The sequence below is a fragment of the Ambystoma mexicanum genome, chromosome 3p (genome assembly GCF_040938575.1).
Source record: "Ambystoma mexicanum isolate Mex_15411 chromosome 3p, UKY_AmexF1_1, whole genome shotgun sequence".
Taxonomy (NCBI): domain Eukaryota; kingdom Metazoa; phylum Chordata; class Amphibia; order Caudata; family Ambystomatidae; genus Ambystoma; species Ambystoma mexicanum.
In genome coordinates, this window is record NC_090925.1 from 965,388,379 (window position 1) to 965,411,372 (window position 22,994).

At 47.7% G+C, this 22,994-nt stretch overlaps 1 long non-coding RNA gene across 2 annotated transcripts in view; it reads right to left on the reverse strand.

Moving 5' to 3' along the window:
- Window positions 1-14,054: 14,054 nt before the first annotated feature.
- The window catches only part of LOC138579656 (uncharacterized), a 78,629-nt gene continuing 69,689 nt past the window's right edge, over window positions 14,055-22,994 (reverse strand). For both annotated transcript variants that reach the window (XR_011304117.1, XR_011304116.1), the window contains one exon: window positions 14,055-14,520. This is a non-coding gene — a long non-coding RNA (uncharacterized lncRNA). The remainder of the gene's footprint in view (window positions 14,521-22,994) is intronic.

A 22,994-nucleotide genomic window follows, 5' to 3' on the forward strand; every position in this document is an offset into this window, starting at 1 on the left:
CCGAGACCACGTCTCCCATGAGGGAGCTCCTGAAGAAGGGGGCAGCTTACTCTTGGGGCCCAGAACAGGATGAGGCTTTCGGCGAAATCAAGAAAAGGATTCTACACGTGCCGTGTCTTAAACCATACAACCCTGAATGGGACACCTGCATCACCACTGACGCCAGCGCATACGGCCTGGGGGCCACCTTGACCCAGAAGAAGGGCGACACTGAGAACATTGTGGCGTTTGCATCCAAGGCATTATCCTCATCTGAGAAGAATTACTCTACGGTAGAGAAAGAGATGTTGGCATGCGCCTGGGCCGTCGACTATTTCAGATCATACGTATGGGGGACAAGATTCAAGTTGATCACCGATCACAAACCCCTAATTCACATGTTGAGCCCGGGCGGCACCAAGACGGCCACCCCTAGACTGGCCAGGATCGCCGCAAAGCTCCAAGAGTATACCTATGAGATACAACACATTGCGGGCTGGAAAAACGCACAAGCGGACTGCATGTCCAGGCTCCTGAACCAATGCGCCCCCGGCACCACATTCCTGGAAGACAAATGTGTCGTTGCTTCCATCGGCGACTTGGGGAACGTCGAGTACATGGAAATGAGCGAGCGCCACTGGCAGGAAGAGTTCGAGCAGGACCACGCCCTAAGGCACGTAAGCACCTGGGTTCAAAATGGATGGCCCAACGAGAGAGCGATCCCCGAAGGCCTTTGTCCCTACTGGAAGGTGAACGAGGAAATCACCGCCATGAACGGTCTCATTCTCAGAGGTGATCAAATCATCCCACCCAGCGGAATCCGCAAAGTCATACTGTGCAGAGCACACTCGGGCCATCTAGGGTGGAACATGACCAGACGAAGGATACGCGATGCATACTGGTGGCCAGGCATGGACCAGGACGTACGGCAGATGGTCGATAGGTGCCATGAATGCTCAAACAGCGACAAGCGCCTAGCCGTGAGGCAAGCCCCCATGCTGCCCACCGAAGTCCCCAAAGGGGTGTGGTGAAAACTGGGTCTGGATTTCATAGGGCCGCTGGACAACATGCCCCCAGAGCACAGGTACGGGATTTTGATGGTCGACTATTTTTCCAAATGGGTGGAAGCTGACTTCACCTCAGACATCACCACAGGAACAGTCATTGAAACACTCACTGCCATATTCCAGCGGGAGGGCCTGCCCGAAGAACTCGTCACAGACAACGGTGTCCAGCTAGTCTCCAGAGAAATGGAAACATTTCTCAAGCTCAACAACATCCAACAGCGGAAAGCAAGTCTATACCACCCACAGGCAAATGGCCTAGTCGAGCGGGCAAACCGCTTCATCAAGAGGGTGCTACAACTGGCTCACGCCTCGGGCCTAGACCCATACAAGACAGTCAAAGAAGCCGTAGCGGCCCACCGTCTCACCCCCAACGCCGTCACAGGTGTTTCACCTTTCCATCTGCTGAGGGGGAGAAGGGCAGCATCCTCACTGGTACCACCATGGCTCCAGCAAGTGAGGGCCGACGAAGACGTTGACATGGATGACATAACGTGCCGCATGCAGCGCAACAAAGAAGCAATGAAAGCACAGGGGGATTTGCGCCGAGCCGCTCGACGCACACAAGTCAACAAAGGGGATCTGGTGAAGATACGACTTCCCCACAAGGACACCTCCACTGGTTCCAGATACAGCAGTCCCATAGAAGTCATGGAGAGAGGGACAAACCACATCTGCACCAGCGATGGCAGGAGATGGAATCTAGAAAGGGTAGCCATGTACCGCAGGAAAGAAGACACTGTACACTCACAAGGAGACACTGGAGAAGAACAAGTCTGCCAAGAGTCATACAAGAACCATCACCTCCCAAGTAGAGATACCATAGAGCCGCACCATCACAACGACTTCGCAAGCCCCATCCCCCCAACAACACCCAGGGAATCACAGCAAAGAGCTGGACAAAGAGAACCTGAATCACCAGCACCTTCCCAAAGACACTTCATCGATCCCGCTCCATACCCCGATCCTGGCAGGCCCCAGAGAGAGAGAAGGAAACCCAGGAAATATGCAGACTTCATCATGGAGTGACCACCCATCCTTTTTCCCAGCAAAGGAGGTGTGTGGGGACATCACATGATCGCGGGAGCGAGATCTCGCGAGCCCACGCTCCGCGGGAAAATGTTCCCACTTCAGAGTTGGCGCTCGGCCAGCTGAAGCGGTCACACAGGAGCGCGCCGCTCCTGTTTACAGGAGAAGCAGTGAGCCACAGGACTCACACCACAGCTTCTAGGGCGTAACACCACAGCCACAGGAGGCTACATGGGGGCCCTAGAAGTTTACAGCGTGCCACCGGTGAGCACAACCTTTCCACAGTGAATCAACTGGGAAAGCACAGGACTTGATTGCAATGAACTGTAAGTAAGCGCCCAGCGCCATCAGGCCACGTTAGAGCCTTTCTCTCTTTTGTCAGTCAATAAAGACTGTTAGAAACCCTACAGCGTCCTGTCATCTATTTAGGCCACAACAGTACACTTGCGGCCTGCAAACGGTTTGGATCGATAGGAGTAGAATAACCGTCGGACAGAAGTAAGGTTGCTACACTTGCGGGCTGCAAACGGTTTGGATCGATAGGAGTAGAATAACCGTTGGAAAGAAGTAAGGTCGGTACACTTGCGGGCTGTAAGCAGTTCAAGTCGCGAGGAGTAGAATATCAGTTTGGTAGAAATGAGGGTCAGTTCATGTGCAGGCAACTTAGCAGGACGGTGGGACGGGAAGGAAGAAATCGCGTACTGCAAGCAGAGTAACACGCAGCACAAGCTCAAACAACAAACTGAAACAGGACAAGAGTTCCGGGAAGCAAGCAGGTCAGAACAGGATAATCGGAAACAAAAAGCAAATCGAGACCGTGGTCCAAACACTTCAATCAGAAGCAACAACCGCAAGTTTGTGGGCCTGCTTTATTCTTATTTCGTCATGTGACTTGTTGTCATGTGACTTCTTTCTGACAGTGTTTTTCATTACAAGCTTCCCTTGTCCCCATGGCAACATATAACGGTCCAGAAACTGAGCAGTTCTGTGTAAGGAACAAAGTGTTTTATATAAAGGAAACGCTGTTTTCTTAGTATGAATCTTAGTGGTTGGAGAAATGGATTCAGAGCGAAATAACCGCGCCTTTGCAGTGGTTTTTGATCCTGACAGGGATGCACTGACATGCCAATAGGCAGCTCAATAGAGGTAGGTGCTTGTAATAGGTGATATCTGGATACACAACTGTGTAATTTGAGTGACTCTTAATATTATGAAATAGATCCCTTGATAATGCTTTGATTACTTACCAGTAATCCTCATTACTCCTAGTCCTACTCTTCCTTGTCACAGTACTTACCTCATGAGGACCCTGCCTCCGACACATGACCTTCTTTTATTTTTACTATCCCCTATAACTCCTCCCCCACATCCACATCACTCAGTTTCGTATAACCAAGCCGGAACATGGGTCCTTCCCCTGCATGGAGGGAGAGGAGGGTCGTCAGTACAGTGACGAGTAAGAGTAAGCCTAGGAGTAATGAAGATTACCGGTAATTAATCAGAGCATTACCTCCACGTCCACTCTTCCTCGTCCCAGTACTTACCTCATGAGGTATACCAAAGCAGCAACGGGGAAAAGGTCCCAATGCAACACGGATCCAAAACAGTGCAGAAAAACACACACCTTTAAAAACTCAGAATCCATATCCCCACAGACAAAACTCCAACCCCGAAGGAACCAACCTCCGAGTGGGAGACATCCAACCTATAGTGGTTAATGAAATTGCTTTGATCAGCCCAGGTAGCAGCCCTACAAATTGCCTGCAGAGAAAACCCCTCTGCATCGGCCCAGGAAACCGCCAAAAACCCCTGGTGGACCGCTCTTGCATGTGCACAGGCACAGGCAGGTCAGAAGCCACAGAGGCCATGGAGACCACACGGATCCACCTGCTAATGGAAACCACTGAGGCCTTACGGCCAGCACCAGTCGGGCCAAAAGTAATCAGAAGATTATCAGATCGGCGGACAGGGGCAGTCCTAGCCAATACTCCAACACCGCCCTCCACACAGCCATATTATGCCAATCCACCTCCTCTGGCGTTCGCGGATCCTGAAAAAGGGCAGGGAGAACCAGATCCCGAGAAGTGTGAAACCGAGAAACAACTATAGGGAGAAACTTCGGAACACACCTCTACACCACCGAGCCTGGCAGCACCTTAAGGAAAGGAGGGTGACACAACAGAGCCCCAATCTCCCCAAGCCTACGGGCAGAAGTGATGGCGATAAGAAAAGCAGTCGTCAGCGTCAGATGTTTGATATCAACCTTAGAAATGGGCTCAAAGGAGGCCCTTGAAGGAACCGTAAGACAAGAGGGATATCCCAAGGGGGAAATCCCTTATAAGCACAAGGACGGGAAGAAGAAAGACCCCGGAGCAACTTCCCCACCAACACCTCCCCATCCAAGTGACCATCAGAGTCCCATTAAAAAAAAAAAAAAATTTATGGAGGCACACTGAGAGCGAAGCGTGGAAACCCGCCGCAAACCCCTCCTGGAGGAAATGAAGGATAGCGGGGAGGCTAGAACGCAGGGGAGGGATCCCAGACTGCCCATACCAGTCCCGGAAATGGCCCCAATGCCTGCCATATGTCCTCAGAGTAGAGAGGCGAAGAGCAATTATGATAGACCCAACCACAGGCAATAGCTACACTGCCCATTGAATCTATCGGACTCCCAACCTCAGATTCCCCTGAAGGGGACACAGCCACTTCGGAACGAGCCAAGGGGACACGGGATCGAAGCTCTAACAGAGAGGGGAACCAACCTCGGCGGGGCCAGAACGGAGCTATCAACAAAACAGTCACCCTGGACACTCTGATGCGCTGAACCACCCAGGGAAGAAGGGAGAGTGTCATGCTATCCTCTCATTCCGTCCCTATTTCACAAGCATCTAGGACAGGCAACACTCACACTGCAGCTAGGACAGGCAACACTCACACTGCAGCTAGGACGGGCAACACTCACAATGCCTGTGTTACCCCAGCCATTTTCCCATTTCCTGTCACTCACAGTGGACGGGTGTCACGTGAGCGGGTTTACCCCAAGGGCCACATGCACAGACTCAGGGGTTCCCCGTTCCTTCACTGGCGTCTGCAGGAGCAGGGCTGGACTGGCCCGTCGGCCAATCGGCCCGTGGCCGATACGTTCCGAGGCCCTGGGGGCCGGTTTGCTGTGTGTGGGCCGGTGTGCTGGCTGGCTTGCACGGCGCACAGCGTGTGCATTCATTAAAGAGAGGTAACACGCGAGTGTTGCCTTTCTTTGGTGAATGCACTGGCCTGGTGGTGCCCTGGGCTCTGGGCCGATCCGCCGACAGTGTGGCGCCAGTTGTTGCAAATGCAGTGGGTCACGGCAAGGGGAGCGGCTCCTGGGCCAGGAGCCGCTCCTTTTGTTGTCATTCATTGCATTTGCAATGGCAGGTTGTTGGGGGCTGGGCCGGTCATGTGAGTTCCTGAAGTCTTCCTGGTGCTGAGAGGGCTGAGCGGCTGCGTTCTCTCTGTCTAGTTCGGTTCCCCTCTTCCCTGGTCTGTTTCATCCGTCCACTTCCCCCCCACCTCTCTGCTCTGCTTCCCCCGCCCCATCTCCCCCGGTTTCGCAGTTAATCCTCGGGCTGTGGCTGCCATCGATTTCTCCTCAGATCCGGCCTCAGTGATCACTTCTGCGGCTTGAAATCGCCTGCAGCCGGAGCCGAGCCGTCAATGGGCCGCCGACACGATTCAATTAACAGCGAGCAGGGCCGGGCGGGGCCCGGGGATGGCGCGTAACACTCGGACGAAGAGAGGAATGGCATCACAGGTGCAGAAGAGGTAAGTGAAGTACAAAGTCAGAGGCAATGGAGACAGCATGGGAGGGTCATTCAGGAGTATGCCCTCTTAACACGCCACATACACTTACTTTATCATACATTCACTTGGCCAGTTATTTACTTTCTCATGCCTTTATTTTGTCTGCATCTTCCCATTGTGAGGTTGGTAGTGGATGTGGTTAGGGATAGTGTAAGGCTAGATTTGGGATCAAGGTGTATCGAGGGAATAATATCAGGTAGAAAAAAGGGGGAGGTGCAGGGGGTCACCCCCTGGAAAGACAAAATGTCAGTGCTGGCGAAGTGAATGCTGGCGAGGTAAGTGCGACAAAGTGTTGGCGAAGTGAATGCTGGTGAAGTAAGTGCGACAAAGTGCTGGCGAAGTGAATGCTGGCGAAGTAAAGGCGACAAAGTGCTGGCGAAGTGAATGCTGGCGAAGTAAAGGCATTTACTCTTCTGAATGCTCGGAATGCGGCCATGTACCCCTGGGCTTAAAGGCCTTGTCTCATTGTCCCCCTCGTTCATAGGAAATGTAAAGACTAATAGTCAAATGCTATTATTATTTTGTGTTTTAAATACCACCAGTAAAATGTTATTAATTTTGTGGGGTCATTTGTAGAACATTGCAATATGCAAAAGTTGTAAAGTTACAGATATCTGCAGAGGGCGAGCCTGTCTGCCCATGAAAAGACCAACACGTTTGGCTTTGCCAAAGGCTCGCTTTCCTTCCCAGTGTAACATTTTCTGAAAGGGGATGGCATACAAACAGTGTCTGTAGCTAGAAAATGTGCAAACCACACAGAGCAACATTCTCAAGTTGTGCTGCATTTTTCGTGAGCAAAGGGCATCCCACGCCCATGAAAAAGGCTCAGTATCTTTTATGAATGGCGGCCTTCATCGGGCGCTGAAACATGTCCGCTAGTGTTTAGACTTCCTCATTGCAGAAGGGAGATGTGTAAAAAGATCGAAGGGGGTTCGAGAGAGCGGCGCTGCAGCAACGCTGCGATCTCAGCCATGCCCGTGATCCCAGCTCGTCTTCTCAGGCACACAGCCTCTTACGCGACAGCAAACAGTACAGCTGCCCAAGGAATACGTATTTTAGGTCACGCTTAACAAACTTGGAAACATTCCTTTACATAAGTTGCACACATTTGGCACTAGACAGTGGTTGGTTGCCACAACCACCTCATTTTATTACCCAGCATTCAACTGGTGGCCAGTTCACTTTTCAGCACCGTACTGTTGCTCCCTGATTCTGAAAAATAACCTTGTCCCTTACGTCACTTCAGAGGTCCGGATCTGGGTTAAGCATTTGTCACTCTGATGGCCCCACCGTGGGTCATAGCAGATTTAGTTATTTATAACGCGCTTAATACTTGGAGGTTTCTTAGCGTGCACCTTGGGATCGAACCTGTGTTTCTCTGTGCCGTCTTGCTTCCAAGACGAGCGCGTTGCCCCTGAGCTATCCTCCCAAGACTAGTTCCAAATGTTGTGCTACCAGGACATTTGTTTCCTGATATTTATTGCATGACTTATTTGATAGACGTATTTTTGTTTTTCAACCTGCCCTTATATTAAGCCACCTTCCAAACCCCACCATTCTCCGCCATCATGATTTTGATAAAACACTGTATTTTTCCCATGCAAAAATTGCCCGAACGCAGGCGTCAAACCTTCAAACAGTGACCTTCAAATTGTGGGACTTGCCTCCCTAGGGGGCCAAGAAAATGCCCCGGGGAGCAAATGAGGCTTTTCGTGTAGCCAGCAGGACTGGGGGTTGATTAGAGTCAATGAGAAGTTACTTAGCTGCATTGGGTTTGGAGGCCAGGACGAAAGATCTTAACACATCCCTAAGCTTTTTTCAGTTGTTCCCCGAAAGTGTGCCTTTGAAAACCCTTGGTGAGCTTAACTACCCACAGCCTAGAGTAAAAAAAGTGGACTAAACTCTGTGGTTAGTGTGTAAGTTTCAAGGTGGTTGGAGTCAGTGAGGTAGAGTGTAACGAGGAGTAAGGAGCAGGGCGAGGAACAAGTATGGTGAGAGTAGGATAAAGGAGGAAAGAAGATGCTAGGATTAGGGAAGCAAGAAGAGGGGAATCATCTTGAAAAAGGAGGAAGGCACAAGCACACGGAAGGGAAGTGCTCGAAAATGGAGAGATCAGAAAGGAAGGCAGCTAAAGGTAGAAAACCATCAGGAATAAGGAGGAAGGCAAGACCAGCCCAGTGAGGCACTGGAGAAGGGACCAGGAGGAGGAATGGAGGAAGCAAGCTGGACAGAGGCGAGGAGGTTCAAGAGAAGAGAAAAGAGAGCACTGTTAGGCAGAGGTGGAGCGGAGAAGGTGCAAAGCGATGTCCAGAAAACCAAACAAGCATTGGCCAAGGCAAGAAGCTAGGAGATAGATGGGGAGTCAGCAAAGCTGGTGGGATCTAGGGTGAGAAGGTGTCAAAGTGTTAGGGCAAGGATAGCTGAAAGCCTTATTCACATGGGGCCGAGCACTGACAGACCCCAAGCCAAAACAATTCTAAGAGAAAGAGAAAGAGAGACCTTGGGAACTGCTGGCTGGAAGCCTAAAGTGACGCTGATGGAATCAGCAGGTCCACCAACAACATTAAAGAATACTGGACCTGAGAACAGGAGATGGTTGAGACCAAAAGGAAAAACAGCCGAGCCAGAGCCACACTCTGGTGGAACTGGGAAGTGCACAGCAAATCCACCTACTGTGCTGAAGAACACTTGTCTAGTGACCCAGTGCTAGCAGCCAATGACCCAGTGGCTCATTTCTAGACCCCTGTAATCAGTAGGTGCCCTTGCAGTCGGGTTCAGGGTTGAAAGATCAAGATGGAGAATCAAACCTCAAAAAAAGGAGGTTGGTTAACCTGAGAAATTGCCCATCGAGGTGGGTGTAAGGGATATTAAAGGTAGGCTGATAATTCACCCGAGTTTGACAGGGATCATGGTCGGATTGGCCCCTCGTCCTTTCGGCACGTGGCCGGGCCGAAATCGTCCCTGTGGAGTGGGGGCTGATCTCTGGACGCTCATGGGCCGGTTTTGAGGGGAAAAAAATTGAAAATTCTTTTTTTTTGAAGAAAAAAAAAGAAATCCACCTGGAACGTGCAATATGGATCTATACACATAGATATGGTGATCCATTCTTGTATGAAATGTATATCACATTAGTGAAATCATAACCATATTTTTCGTAGTGTACTTAAGAACAATGCTATTTGATTCCACTTCCTGTTTTGTCATGGGGTGAAAGTTCGTGTTTCATTGCTTCCCAGGATGTCACTTTGGGGTGGGGTTAAATGACATCACTTCCGGTGGTGTCATCAGAGGTCAAGGGTCGTGTGAGGAGGGGTGGGCCACTTTTTTGAGGCATGTCGTGGGCCACTTTTATTTGGGTGTCCGGGCCAATTTCTTGTCCCAGTCCGACCCTGTGCAGGAGGGAGCTCGCAGACGCCGGCTGCAGGACGCTGCGCGCAGAAAGTCATTTCCGCGATCATTGAGATCTAAACAGCGCTCACGTGTCGCGCTTGCGGATCATGTGACGCGATCATCCGTCTCACTCGCGGATCATGTGACGCAGAAGCACCCACTACTTAAGCGCTGAACTTCCGCGCTTCACAGCTGTTCTTTGGAGGACTCTGTACGGCGTTCGAATACTTTGTGTTTCACGGCTCTCGATTCTTGGACTGCTACACGGATTTGCTTTGTTCACGTCCTTTGGCTCTGTTTTGCTGGATCAATTGAACTCGGAACGCTTTTTGGACTGCCTTGGATTACCCTGAATGGACTTGGCATTTTTTCCTCTTCACTGCATTACGTTACCAAGTACTTTGGATTCTGGTCCTTATACTCGTTTCATCAGTTACAGGAGGGCAGGTTGGGTCTATACCCAGTCTACTGTTCTCCCTATTGTCATCGGGGAAACCAGCTCACGTGCCCCTCCACGGAATTATCACCCATCATAGGATTCAGGGCCCCATCACCCATCAGTTTAGGTAAGCACTGCTCTTTATCCTGCTTGTTTTCTTGTACTGTACTCATTTGATTGCTAATAAAGGTTTTCCTTTACAGCTGTCTTGCGTTTCGACATTCCGTGGTTCCGGGCTTCAAGAACTACCCACCTGTGGCCTCAATGATCGCATAGGGAGTAATCTTGTATTCTCTCTCTGTGGTACTTGGGGACGGAGGTATCATACTCTTCACGACAATCAAGCAACCTGACAGAAAGAGGTGGAAAAGCATAAACGAGACCCGGAGGCCACCATACTGAGAGGGCGTCCACCCCCAAACCCTCTCAGCCTGAAACCGAGAGCAGAAGAGGGGAACCTTTGCAGAGGCCGAAGACGCAAACAGATCTAGAACAGGGGGCCCAAATCTGAGACAGATCTCCACAAAGACCTGGGCGGACAGGACCAGTTCCACAGAGGAGGGAAACCGGCGGGCCAAGAAGATCCGCCCGAACATTGTCCACCCCCCCCTGATACATGAGGCCACCAGGGACACCAGATGCGATTCCCCCCAGGAGCCAATCCGAGATGCCAGAGCATTCAAGGAGTGGCTGGAACCCCCTTGGTGGTTCACATATGCCAAGGCCATTGCATTGTCCGTCCGGCCCAACACCGCCCGGCCCTCCAGAAACCTCTTGAAGTACACCAGAGCACAGAGAATGGCACACAACTCTCGCCAATTGGATGATTGATGGCTTGTACAGCCCTTGAGCTGAGAGGACCCCCAATGTAGCCCCCCCATCCCTCCCGCTGGCATCAGTAGTAAGAGTAGTCACAGGAGGAAGGACTAGGGACACCCCAGCTCATAGATTTGGAACCCCCAACCACCACAGCAGGGAGTCCCACAGTGCTGCGGACACTGGAATCAAAGCCCCAAAAACTTGAGACGTGAGGAGCCAGCGGGTGAGAAGGTAAGACACCAAAGGATGTAAATGAATACGGGACCAAGGAACCAGAAACACGCACGACACTGTGTCCCTGCAACTCGAGAAACAGGTGATCAGAGACATAAAGCCTCCTGAGAACCCTGCCCAGAACAGCCAGCAAGTGACAGACCCTCTCCAGGGACAGGAACACCCTCCCCATCCTGGTGCAAATCTGTGCCCCGACGAAAACTAGATCCTGAGAAGGCTCCAGCTGAGACTTCTGGCAGTTCACCAGGAATCCCCAGTACTGCAAAGCCAGGTAGACCAGTCAGAGATGAGTCATGAGAGTCTGCCAGCAGGACGCTTTTGGCAACCAATCGTCCAGGCAGGGAAACAACTGAACTCACCTCAGGAGCAAATGCACCACCAGGGTAGCCACCAGCATGGAGAACACTGTGGGAGCTGATCGCAACCTGGACAGGAGCACTTGGAACCGGAATGCCAGGATCCCACTGCAAAACAGAAAACCCACATGAGACAGGGACGGAGAGCCACTTGGCAACATTCACCCTGGAGATCCAGAGAAGTCACCCAATCCCCCCAGTACAATATGCGGAGAACATTCAGCAAAGTCTCCACATTGAAGTGTACCGTCCGGATGAAGCAGTACAAGGCCAGAGACCCAAAATCAGGTGATACTTCCTAGAAGGAATGGGGACCAGGAACACTCGTGAGTAGAAAACTCACCTCAAACAGGGAGAGGAACGGGCATGATGACCACCTACAACAACAATTCGGAGAGAACAGTTCCCATGGCCAATCTCTTGGTCCGTGAGCTGGGTATCAAAGTCCTAACCATGCAAACCCGGACAGGTGGAGACAGGAACGACACTCAATAACCCCACTGAAAAGAGTCGAGCGCCCAGGAAGCCGAACACCACCGGTCCCATAACGGAAAAACATGCCTCCGGGCAGACACATCAACCCCCATGGCCACGGCCCCCTCAGGTGACATAGAGGAGCCAACCACCAGACTGGCGAGACCATCATCAACAGGACCTGATAGCAAAAAATCGCCCCTTCGCAATGGGTAGAGTCTGGTCACAAAGCGGGGCAATGCCATATTTCCCGGATATCAGATCAGAACACACCAACGGCAACCCCATCCTTGGGGTATGCCCATACCCGAGATTTATAGAAGGGACATCCTCTCCACTGGCACCAGGGGCTCTGAGAAGCCCTTTAAACATAGACTTGTGCCTCAATCTGCCAATTCACTTTCACATGACTGAGAGGCGGCTTGAATGCTACATGTCGGTACTGGAGGACCCATGCACCAAATGCTGAGCTACTGGGAACCCCCAGCTTGGGCGTGACTTCCATGACGCTGTAGCAGTCTCCCCAATCCCATTCCGGATAAGGAAAAACATTAGCCCCCCTCGGCCGTCCCCCACACAGCTCAGAGGAAGAGGACAGGATAAGGCGCCTGCGAGTAGCAGAACGTATACCTAAGGCTAGTACATACACAAAACAATAACTCGCTGCCCATACATACAGCCAGAAGGCATCAACCAAGAGGGAAAACCAAACAAACAATTCCCTTGGCAACGCCGCACCTCCCCACCGGAGGCAGAGCCCATCTGCCTCCGGAGCAACGTTGGGAGAATACCATCAAAAAGGAGTCAGCATGTCATGCACGGCTGGCAGGAGAATCAGGGCACACACGTTCTCAAAGCCCCCAACTCCTTACCGCATCCCGGGCCCTGCAGGTCCCGGGCCGCGATGTCCTCACGCCGGCCTATAGCCCCGCAGAAAACCGGGTGAGGGATTCCCGCTCAACCGGGACTCTGACCCCCAAAGGGGGCCCGGGAGAAACGCTGCACCTGAAGGAGCGGAAGGCCCTGCCACACCGACCCACCAGGGGGCCAGCAATCGTCATCTGCACCGGGAAAAAAAGTCCAACCTGCCGGAGGCAGGAAAAATTAAACTGAGTGACGTGGATGTGGGGGAGGAGTTATAGGGGATGGTAAAAATAAAAGAAGGTCCTGTGTCGGAGGCAGGGGCCTCATGAGGTAATTACTGGGACGAGGAAGAGTGGACATGGAGGTAATGCATCCTTATATTTTATGTGGCAGCTGATAAAAGAATTGGTTTCAGGTGTGCATCTATTGAACTATAAGGTGCTGGATTACTCGCGTTAGTTGTATTTATCACCTTGGTTTTGTTCAAAGAAAATGGCTCTATTTGGTCACCGTAACTTCTTGTGGACTAACAGGCATTGTGATATACCAAAGGTGGTTGGAATATTGTTATTCACTGTAGAGCTTGAATGCCCACAATTACCAATTAGTTCATGTCCGGCAAAATTCAAGGGTGAGTTTCTAAATTTGCACTGTATGCAGGGTGTGGGGGCACTTGCCTGCATGCATGGTTAAGCATGGCTCAGATGTCACTTACTTGTGGCATAATGTTGTTTGTATTTTTATGAATCCTGTATCGTGATCGAAATCTGTTTTTGTTTCCCCCAACCTAATTATCTCTCCTTTACCCTTGTTCTGATTTGACCTAATGGCAGTTTTTATTTTTTTCCTTTGTTATGTGCATGTTTAACTAACGGATGGTTGATGCATTGCATATTCAATTTATTTTTGTTTTTCTTTTGGTTGGACTGTCTTGTTATGACAGTTATGGTTATCTTTCCAACCATAATGCTCCTGATGCTTGTGCTCTGGCTTTCTTAATGATGTAAATTGATGGTATGTATTTTGTTTATTTCCAATGTGTGTAGTATTATACGATATTGTTTATTTTTGCCATGTTATTTTCACAACAGCCTGGAAGAAGACTGTGAGGTCGAAACACACGTTGGCTGTTCTTTTTTGATTAAAATAGAGTTTTTCTGACAAATCAATTTTTGCTCAGGGCTGTGTGGTTGTGTACCTGTTGAATTTATCATTCTGGTGGCCCCAATGAAATAGGACCTCCACAGAAAAAGCCAAAGACAGGGAAAACCCGTGCATATAAAGGGATAAAAGTTAAATAGCGGAACAGAATATTATTGTTCCACGATAAAGGCATTACAGAAGGACAGACTAACTACAGCATGGCCTCCAGATGTGAAAATGTCAACATGGTCTGAAAGACTAAGGTAAGTATTCAATCCTAAACGGTGTAACAAGCACAATTGCTGCCACTCTCAATCTTGGATTGGTCCCTGCCCATTCAAAGAAAGTAATATCAACATGATGAAAAATTGTATCTTCTAGACATCTAAGACAGAACCCTGAAGTCAAAGAAATGGAAAGACATGGTTGCAGTAGATGTATTATAAACCGGCTGCCATTCTTCCTGTTGATTCAGTCCAGATCGATAGCTATCTAGACATTTTTACAGGACATCTAAGATAAAGCAAGCATGATAAGTATTACTACAAGGTGAGACTGGCATTTTGGTTCAGCCAGTCTAGCCATTTCTTACTGCAGAATGACATTTTTTACATGGCATATATTTATGATGAAGCAAATATTTAAGTGTTATTATGGCTCGAATGGCATTTTGATGTAGCTGTCCGTGGTCTCGCTGGCAAGCAGTGCGCAATCTGCTCTGGGTTTGTGTGAGCTCTGCGGCTTTCTCACTATGGTCTCTCTTTCTCTCGCCCTCTTTCTGGATACCAGCTTGGTGACTCCGACATTGCAGCGCTGTTGGTATGTGGTGCTGATGGGCTGCTGTCTCTTGGGGGGGCTCTCTCCTTCTAATGGGTGAGTGTTGCTGGATCTGAAAAGGAGAGAGAAAACCTGGTAAGCATATTGTATAGGAGGCATTGTGAAAGACAAATTAATACTGCTTATGTATTAGCTGGCACATGAGGGGAACAGGACCTGGGGCCCTCTTAACTGCCACTGCCCCCTGTGGGGTAAGACTAGCACTGGATTAATACCTTGGAAGCCCACCACCGGAGGCTAAGAGGGATTCCCACCCCCTCTTGACAAGGTCGGGGCACTGACCTTGTTAGACACCTCCACCCTGTAAGTCCTAGAAAAATCTCTGCGAGGATTTGAATATTAGTTCCTGGCCATCCAGACTAACAGAGAAAGGTCTGTCACCAGTTTTAACTATCGTCCGGACAGAAAATAGTAAACAGTCCCTTTCACGGCTAAGCATTCTAGTTAAATCGTGAGGTAGCTTTTTCCTCTGTGGACTAGTTTGCGACTGATGTACTTGATTGGTTTCTCACCCCCCTCCTGTATTTGAGATGACACTGTCCCAGGACTAATAGTGGAAGCGCCTACTTGAAGAACAAGCTCCTTAGAAAAATCTGCCGTGGTTAATATCGACCTCTTGCACAACACTCCCCTGAGCTTGTCGAAGGCGGTTTGGGCACTGTATTATGTTGGAATGGCTCTTCCCCAGTCTGTCAGTTAGGGGATCAGCATTTTCTGTGAAATTTGCTATAAAGGGACGATTGCATTGAACTAGGCCCAGGAATGCTTGGATGTCCTTCTTCATAATTGGCCTAAAAAACCTTTGGACACCTTCTGTTTTGACCTTTTGCGGTAGTACTTTTCTGTTCCCCTCTTGGAACCCTAAGTATTTGACGCTGCACTTGGCAATATGACATTTGGCTAGATTGGCAGTTAAGTAGGATTTTTGCATTTGGCAGTGGTGGCTGGTGAATTTTTTATTTGGAGGGACGTAAATATTTGGCACAAACCTGCAAGCGCGACTGACCAGAGCGAGGGAGCCCAAATCAAGCAAGAGGGTTTGCAGGGTTTCTCCCCCGAGAAGTTGTTTTGAATAATGCACTAAAATGCTGCATTATACAGCACATTTTCTGTGAAAAATGTATAAAATGCCAGACAGTTTCATATCAGTTTTGTGGGACAATTCATAAAAAACTACAACAGATGCAAGTCCTCAACAGTGCATAGGAGCATTTTGTGATGAATCCTGCGGATCACTCCATAAAACCCCACCTAAAGTCTCCTCCCAGGTGGCCAGGGAAAGGCAGTTGCTTCCTGATGCTGACCTTGGGGATGGTGTATTCCGGGAGGATCACCTGAGAGAAGACAAGGCCCAGGGTGGTGAGGAGATCCCGTGGGATGAGACATTATTTATCTCTAAAAGGGAAGAACCTTTTAAAGATACCAAGATATGTAATGGCTTTTTTTCGTTATGATGTATTTGAACCACACATTAAACCTGTTGATGTGTGTAAAGCTGGTGTGACATCTTTAAATATCCCAAGCAAGGAACGACTGCTTGAGACCTGCAAGATCAAAAATCCCCCTTACTCCCTAAGGTACAGTGACAGGAAACCTATAAGTAACGGTTTGAATGAACTGCCTTCTCCTTTTAAAATTAGCTCTTGTAACTTTTTGATAAATGCATTTAACGGATATAAATTTACATTTAAATTTAAAAAGCTGACAAGAAAACCTAATTCTGTTGATTTGGACTACAAGTCTCATAATCCCCTAAGTACTGGAACGTGGATTACGGCCCAAGAGCAATGTTGCAGGAGTAGTCAGCTTGTTAAGCATAATGACCCACACCTGAGGGAAGCAGAGAGGCTTAAAAGGCCCCCTCAGGTTCAGGCCATTAGATGGAGGAGTGGCTGGAGTAGTTGCAGCAGTAGCAGTAGCAGTAGCAGCAGCAGAGCAAGAGTTTGTTTTTGGCAATCCAGGCAGAAGTTGGTGGAAGGAAGGGACGCCAGGACTCCGACCAAGCAGATTTCAGATGCCTGTCCTGAGAGGGCCCTGTTCCCCTAAATCTAAAGTGCAGAGGTTGTGCAGTGGAACGCGTGAAGGAAGCTGCTTTTCCCATTGTGAACCTAATTGTGCAGAAGAGTGCCGAAGACCATGGCTGAGCGTTGGCGTGCAGCCGAGGGTCTCAGGTGCAAGAGGAGCTCTTTGACTGCGTGGTAGCGATGAAGACGCCTTGACAGAGGAAGGGTATGTGTCCAAAAGAAGCCAGAAGCAGTTCAAGACTTGCAGCACACGAAGGAAGCAAGACAGAAACCTGTGAGTGTAACTGAGTGTTCTGAACCCCTGCATGAACAAAGGCAAGCAACTGTAGCCAAGCAGAATCACTCGCGTATGAGTGAAAGCAGAAATAAATCGACTGTTCATTGTCAGACAATGGGAAGTTACAAAAGTAGCACTCGCATGTATAAACTCCTTCCCTAACGCTCGCGTAAAAGTAAAACACTCTGAATCAAGTTAATTGAATCGTAATCCCCCTGAAAACAGATGAAAGACTGGTCGCATTTGCTTAAAAGGTTACTCTGAGTTAAAGGTTAACCGAACAGTCAATTGTGAAGCTGTAAAAGTTGAAGTAGCACTGGAGTTAAGTGATTGAACCTTGAATTGTGAGTTTAAGTGAACACGCACTGCCCAATCCAAGAGTGAAATAAGCATTGCCCAAGCTAAGAGTGAAACATATGTTTTTCCAAGACAAGCATGGTGCAAGCATTGCCCTAGGCCAAGAAGGGTACAAGCATTGCCCAAGCCAAGAGTTGTGCAAGCATTGTCTTCAGCCAAAAGAGACTAACAACAGGCATATAATGAAGCTGCTTTGGGTGGGCAGAAAGCAAAGAGGAGAATGCAAGGTTGTAAAAATGTGAAGCATACTGATTGTAAATGTTCCCTAAAAGTTGGTATAGCTCACATTGCCATAGCCCTAAGGAAGAAAGGTAGAATTACATCCTTAAGATCAATTTTGGTTATTGATGTGATAGAAAGACAAGAGTGCCTTGCTTACTTGGAACTGTCGAGGGCCACTAAGGTGGATCTTGTCTTTTCTGAAAAAGTGTTCAAAGTCACAAAGGTGCAAACTGATGAAGCTCTGGCTATTGGCCATGTTTATATTTCTGCAACAAACAATGACTATGTTGACGAATCTACAAGAAGCGCCCATTCAGATGTTCCTTTTCGTTTTCTGTGTAAGGCGCCAATAACTCTATGAGCTAAGGAGTCAACTGACATTCTAATGAAGACTGAATAAGCTCTAGTTGTTGGAAGAAAGAATACAACGAACCATAAGCCGACTACTTCATTGTAAAAAATCATTTATTGATTAACACAATAATAAAAAATAAAAAAATATTCATGTTGCAGAAAGACAAATGGCAAAGAGGCTGCCCTTCTGAAAGGTGAATGTTTAGAGGAACAGTGCCTTGCCTATGTGAAGGTGTTGAGGGACACTGATGTGGATATTGTCTTTTCTGAAAGTTGATCAAAGTCGCAAAGTTACAGACTGTTGAAGCGCTGATAAAAACGTTTGGTTGTCAGGAGATTTAAAACTTCAGAAGCCCAGTTGAATGTGGAACACTATGGGGCAGGCGAGTAGACCCACATGGTGAATTCTTACAGAAGTTAACCTGGCATGAGGGTTATCCAGGTAGAAGTAATGGTGCTGTGAAGTCATCCTGACAAAGATATAAACTGTGATTCATGGAGCTATAGCGACTTGAGAAGTGCTACCAAGAAGCTGTGTTTCTTTTACCTTGCCAGGAGTTGTTTTTCTTTGAACCTGCCAAAGAACTGTATTTCTTCTACAACGTTTCTAGGTTGTGGCAAAGCATCATGACATCATTGATGCTATTTGATGAAGTGGAAATTATTATTTAAGGAAGAAGTCGACATCTTTCTGTTGATTTAACACTGGTTAACGGAACTTTCTTTTGACAAAGTGAAGGAGCCAAGAACTGAGTTGGCACTTTGTTGCAAACCTGAATTTCCTTGTTTCTTTATGTTGAATGTTGGAACTGAATCTAACTTGAAACCTGGGGAAGGGGAGCTCATCCAGGTTATAAAGAGAGAATGTGAATATATGAGAAATACCATTGTTGATATTTGTTGTAAACCGCCATATTTTCTTGTGTATTGTATGCCCATATATCCTTTGTTAGAGTGTTTCCTTCAGGTTTTGATAGGCAGGGAAATCCACATCAGAGTAGGGCTAGTAAGCCGTTTAATGAAATGGCATATTTTGAGAAATCATTGAAAAAGTCTGCCTCCAATTTCTGACCCCTCACAATTTACAGCATGCTTTTCCCCACAATATATGGCATCTTAAAAAACATTTTCACGCTTGCTGTGGCATAAAGGAATCCAGGCATTCAAAGGACTTGGTACATTAAGAGCAGTGTTAGGGAACAACCAAAGAAATGCAGACTAGTAGGGGATATCTCCATAGGTCAGGCACGAGTGGGTCCCTGGGCGTCTGGCAGCCAAGAGAAGCAGCATCGTCCTTACCAGGAGCCGGAAAGAAGCCAGTGTGCAGCAGCAGAGCTGCGAGAGAGCCTGGAACGACACCAGTGTCCTGCAGAGTGGGAAACCAGTAGCAAAGGTGCACCGCGTAACAGCGAGAGAGCCTGGAAACGCTACAGTAAGCCAGTGAGTTTGCCAGGGCAGAGTGGGGACCTCGGGGCGTTTTGGCTCCCGCGCTGAAGGGAATTAGAACATTGTGAAGTTACAAAAGGGAAACAACAAGAAGAGTGTGTATGACTAAAAAGTGCAGAAGATTTTTTAACATTGGGAGATTGTGGAAAGCAAAGCAAAAGCGAGGATTGTTTATCAAGCCAAGAAGAAGGGCATATTCTACTTGAATAATAAAGAGGAACTGTAAGGCATGTTGAGACTGCAAAGAGAACTCCTGGCAGGAGAGTACACCGGCATTTGAGAGTGCAAACGGAGGTACTGGAAGGAGAGTACACGAGGCATTTGAGAGTGCAGAGAGAGGTCCTGACAGGAGACTACACCAGGCATTTGGGAGTGCAAGAGAATTCCTAGCAGGAGAGTATACTAGGTAGTTGGAAGTGTATACAGAGTCCTGGCAGGGGAGTATACCAGGCAAATTGCAAACCTACAAGGTCAAGCAGGAACAGAGTTTGTTTTAAAAGAAGGAACTTGTGTTAAAAGAAGGAACTTTTGTTGGAGAAGAACTTATAAGACTGAACTGTGTTCAAATAACAGGATTATGGCGGGCCAAGGGAGGCATAAAGAACTGTTAGTCCCAGAGGCATTTGTGATACCTGTAAAGAATCCAGGGGAAGGGAATCACCCTCTGGAATTAAGGTATTTAGGTATTTTCCATTTTGGAAATCATTTACATTGAAGCCATTCTATTTTTAATTAAAAACACCTTTTTGTGAATACCAAGTTAAAGACATTTCCGTTATCACTTTGTTATTTTCTTTTAGTGTAAGCGTCAGGATATCATGTTTTGGGCACAAGTATGGCTATTTTTGATATATGACATCCTGACAAAGATAGATACTTAGTTTCTGGTTTTAAGTTAGGGAAACTCCTCTTTAGAATATGGCCAGAGAGGCATTTTCCCAACCCTTTTAATTTGAATAAAAGTCTATAACCAAAAACATGACAACTTTGTGTCTGGCTTTCATTGCTGACCCCTCACTTACTGCACCTCTCCAAGAAATAATGCTGTACTTAGGCCCTCATACAACATTTGAGAGAGATGAGATTTCCTATAAGGACCCCTGTATGTTGTCAGTCATACTGCATCCCTCCCAAACATAATGCGTGTAATGTAATTCTCAGATCTCAGGATTTTCATATCTGCCTTACGTTTTCCGTGTTCGAAAGACATTTGTGCTCTGAGTGTGTTGTGTACGTTGTTCAAGCATTTCTATCTCGGTTGTAGGGATAGAAATTAAAAATAACATCAGAGTCATGAATACCTGGATGTGCATTGTGCATTCCCTTGCTTCCGATCAAAACATGGTTTATGCGCATTTCAAAGCACAACACATTTCTGAATTTGGCATGCACTTTGACATGGGTAGAAAGCTCCCTTCTCTTACTGCTTTGTGCAACTGCATAAAACGCAGGAAAAAAGGGTGTCAGAATGTGTTCATCAATGACTATGAGGAAATGTCAGATTTCATGTGAGGGCATCTGCACTGGGACAACAATGAGGCCTGTTAAGAGCAAAACTACAACATAGGACAACTACGACCAGGCTGCAAATATACATACATCAAACAGATGTACTCCCCACTTGTGTTGTTGCCCCTTTTGCTGTCATTCCCCCATTGTGCTTCCCTCCTCCCCCTTTGTGCTGTCCCTACTCCCCTCTACAATGACCCTCCTCCCCCTATCTGTCCCCTCCTCCTTTGCGCTGTTCCTCCTCCCTCACTTGCGTCGCTCCTCCCCACTTGCTCTGTCGCTCCTTCCGCCTTGCGTTGTCGCTCCTTACCCCTTGTGCTGATGCTCCCCCTGTGCTGTCGTTCTTTTTCCCCATTTGCATGGCTGCTCCTTCCTTCGAATGTTGCTAGTTGCTGGCCTAGCTTTCATCGACTGGATTTCTCTTATTTTCCCTCATGTTGCCATTTGTTATTCCTCCCCCCACTGTGCTTCCCTCATCCCCAGCACTGCCCTTCATTCTCTCTCATGCTGTCATTTCTTCTTCCCCGTGCGGCCATTCCTCATTTCTTCCCTCTGTGCCAAATGTCAAATGCAATAAACAACTACAAGCACCAAAACAATAGGCATTGCCAATGCTTCTTTTTATTTGGCTATGCACACTGATTACACCTCAAAGTTGTTAAAGTGGGCAGCCAGGGGGTTTGTCAACACTCTGAAGGAGACCAATTTCCTCACAGCTGTATTAGAGAGGGAGGGTTTGCTGGGCATTATACAGACTCATAATGACTGTACAGTTATGCAGTGCTGTGATGCAGCAGTTCCTTAAGGGCGACAATGTCAAGTACAGTCGCATCAGACTACACCATCTCTCAATTAGTGAAATGGTGGAGATGGCAAATTAAGGGTAATCTTGAATTGGATAAAGGAAACTATTTGGGATTGTGGCAGGTTTTAGAGGAGGCCACTATTGAGTGCCACGCAACTCAGTGATTAATACCTTCTGTAATGATTGGTCTAGGCACACAATTCAATCGTCAGTGCTTGCAGTTGCAGGGGAGCACTTGAGCAGATGTGGATACAGAGAAGTACATGAAAAAAATGTGTGCATGTCACAAAAAAAATATTGGATATCAAACCATTGAATTGTGTAAGAGTAAGGAGCCTCCGTCAGGCAGTTGAAGGCCCGACACATCTTCCAGCATAGAAGGTAATTGAGGTAATTATTGGCAGTGTTGTACTGGAAGGGGGAGAAGTGGAGCAAAGATGCTATTGTAAAGGCCAAACCAGGAGGGGAATAGAAGCTGGCACAGCCTTGTCCCTAGAATGCACAATCACAGTATCAGGTGGTTAACGTTTACTTTTTCCATTTAACTAAAGGTAACGGGAGATGTGGTGTAATGTGGTTGTTCTGCCATATGGATGTTCAGAAAATCCAGTCATGGTCCATTCATTATTTATTGGATTTGTTATGCTAGGGTATGACAGCCTGGGTTACAGGAATACAGTGCCACTAGTCTGGTTACATAGGATGAAGGGGTTACAAGAATCAATGGCAACAAGAAAGTCATCTTACTTCAAAAACATTGAACGTAATAGAATAAAATTAGAGCAAAGCGTTACATGGAGGACAAAGCAGTGATGCTCCTTAGACCTTGAAACATATTTGAGTGGTGGCTGATTAGAACTTGTTGAAGAGCCAGGTTTTTATTAATTTCTTAAATCGTGGGTGGGATGGTTCGTTGCTAATGTGCTGTGGGAGCGAATTCCAGATTTTGGATGCTGCAACAGGAAAACTAGCTCTCCCCGCTCTTGATTGTTTAAATCAGGGATGAGTAGCTGTGTGCAGGAGCTGGATCTGAGTGACCAAGTAGGGATTTTACGGGCAATACATTGGATGAGGTAGGCGGGTGCTACTTGTGCAATACATTTGTGAGTAATGGTGAGGGTTTTATGAATAATCCTAGCTTGGATAGGTAGCCAGACCTCTTAGTCTACGAGATGTGGTCTCTTTTTTTTATCCCTAGAGCTGCTCTGAGGTCTTTGTTTTGCTGGAGTTGTATTTTATCTATGTTCCTCTTGGTGGTTCCTAATAGTAGAATGTTACAATAGTCTAATTTAGAGAGTATTGGGGCCCTTGCTAGGATAATGCAGTTTTGTGGGGTGAGGAATTGTGTACCAAGGGCAATAAGTTTGGCCATATAGGCAGTAGAGGAAGCGAGCGTGTTGATATGTTTATTCATATTTAGGGTTGAGTCCAAGTACACTCCTAATGTTTTAACCTGTTTAGAGATTGGAATGGATGTACCGTCTATGTTAATAGAGGTGTAATCAGGGTGCAACCTTTTTATTCGAGCTGGA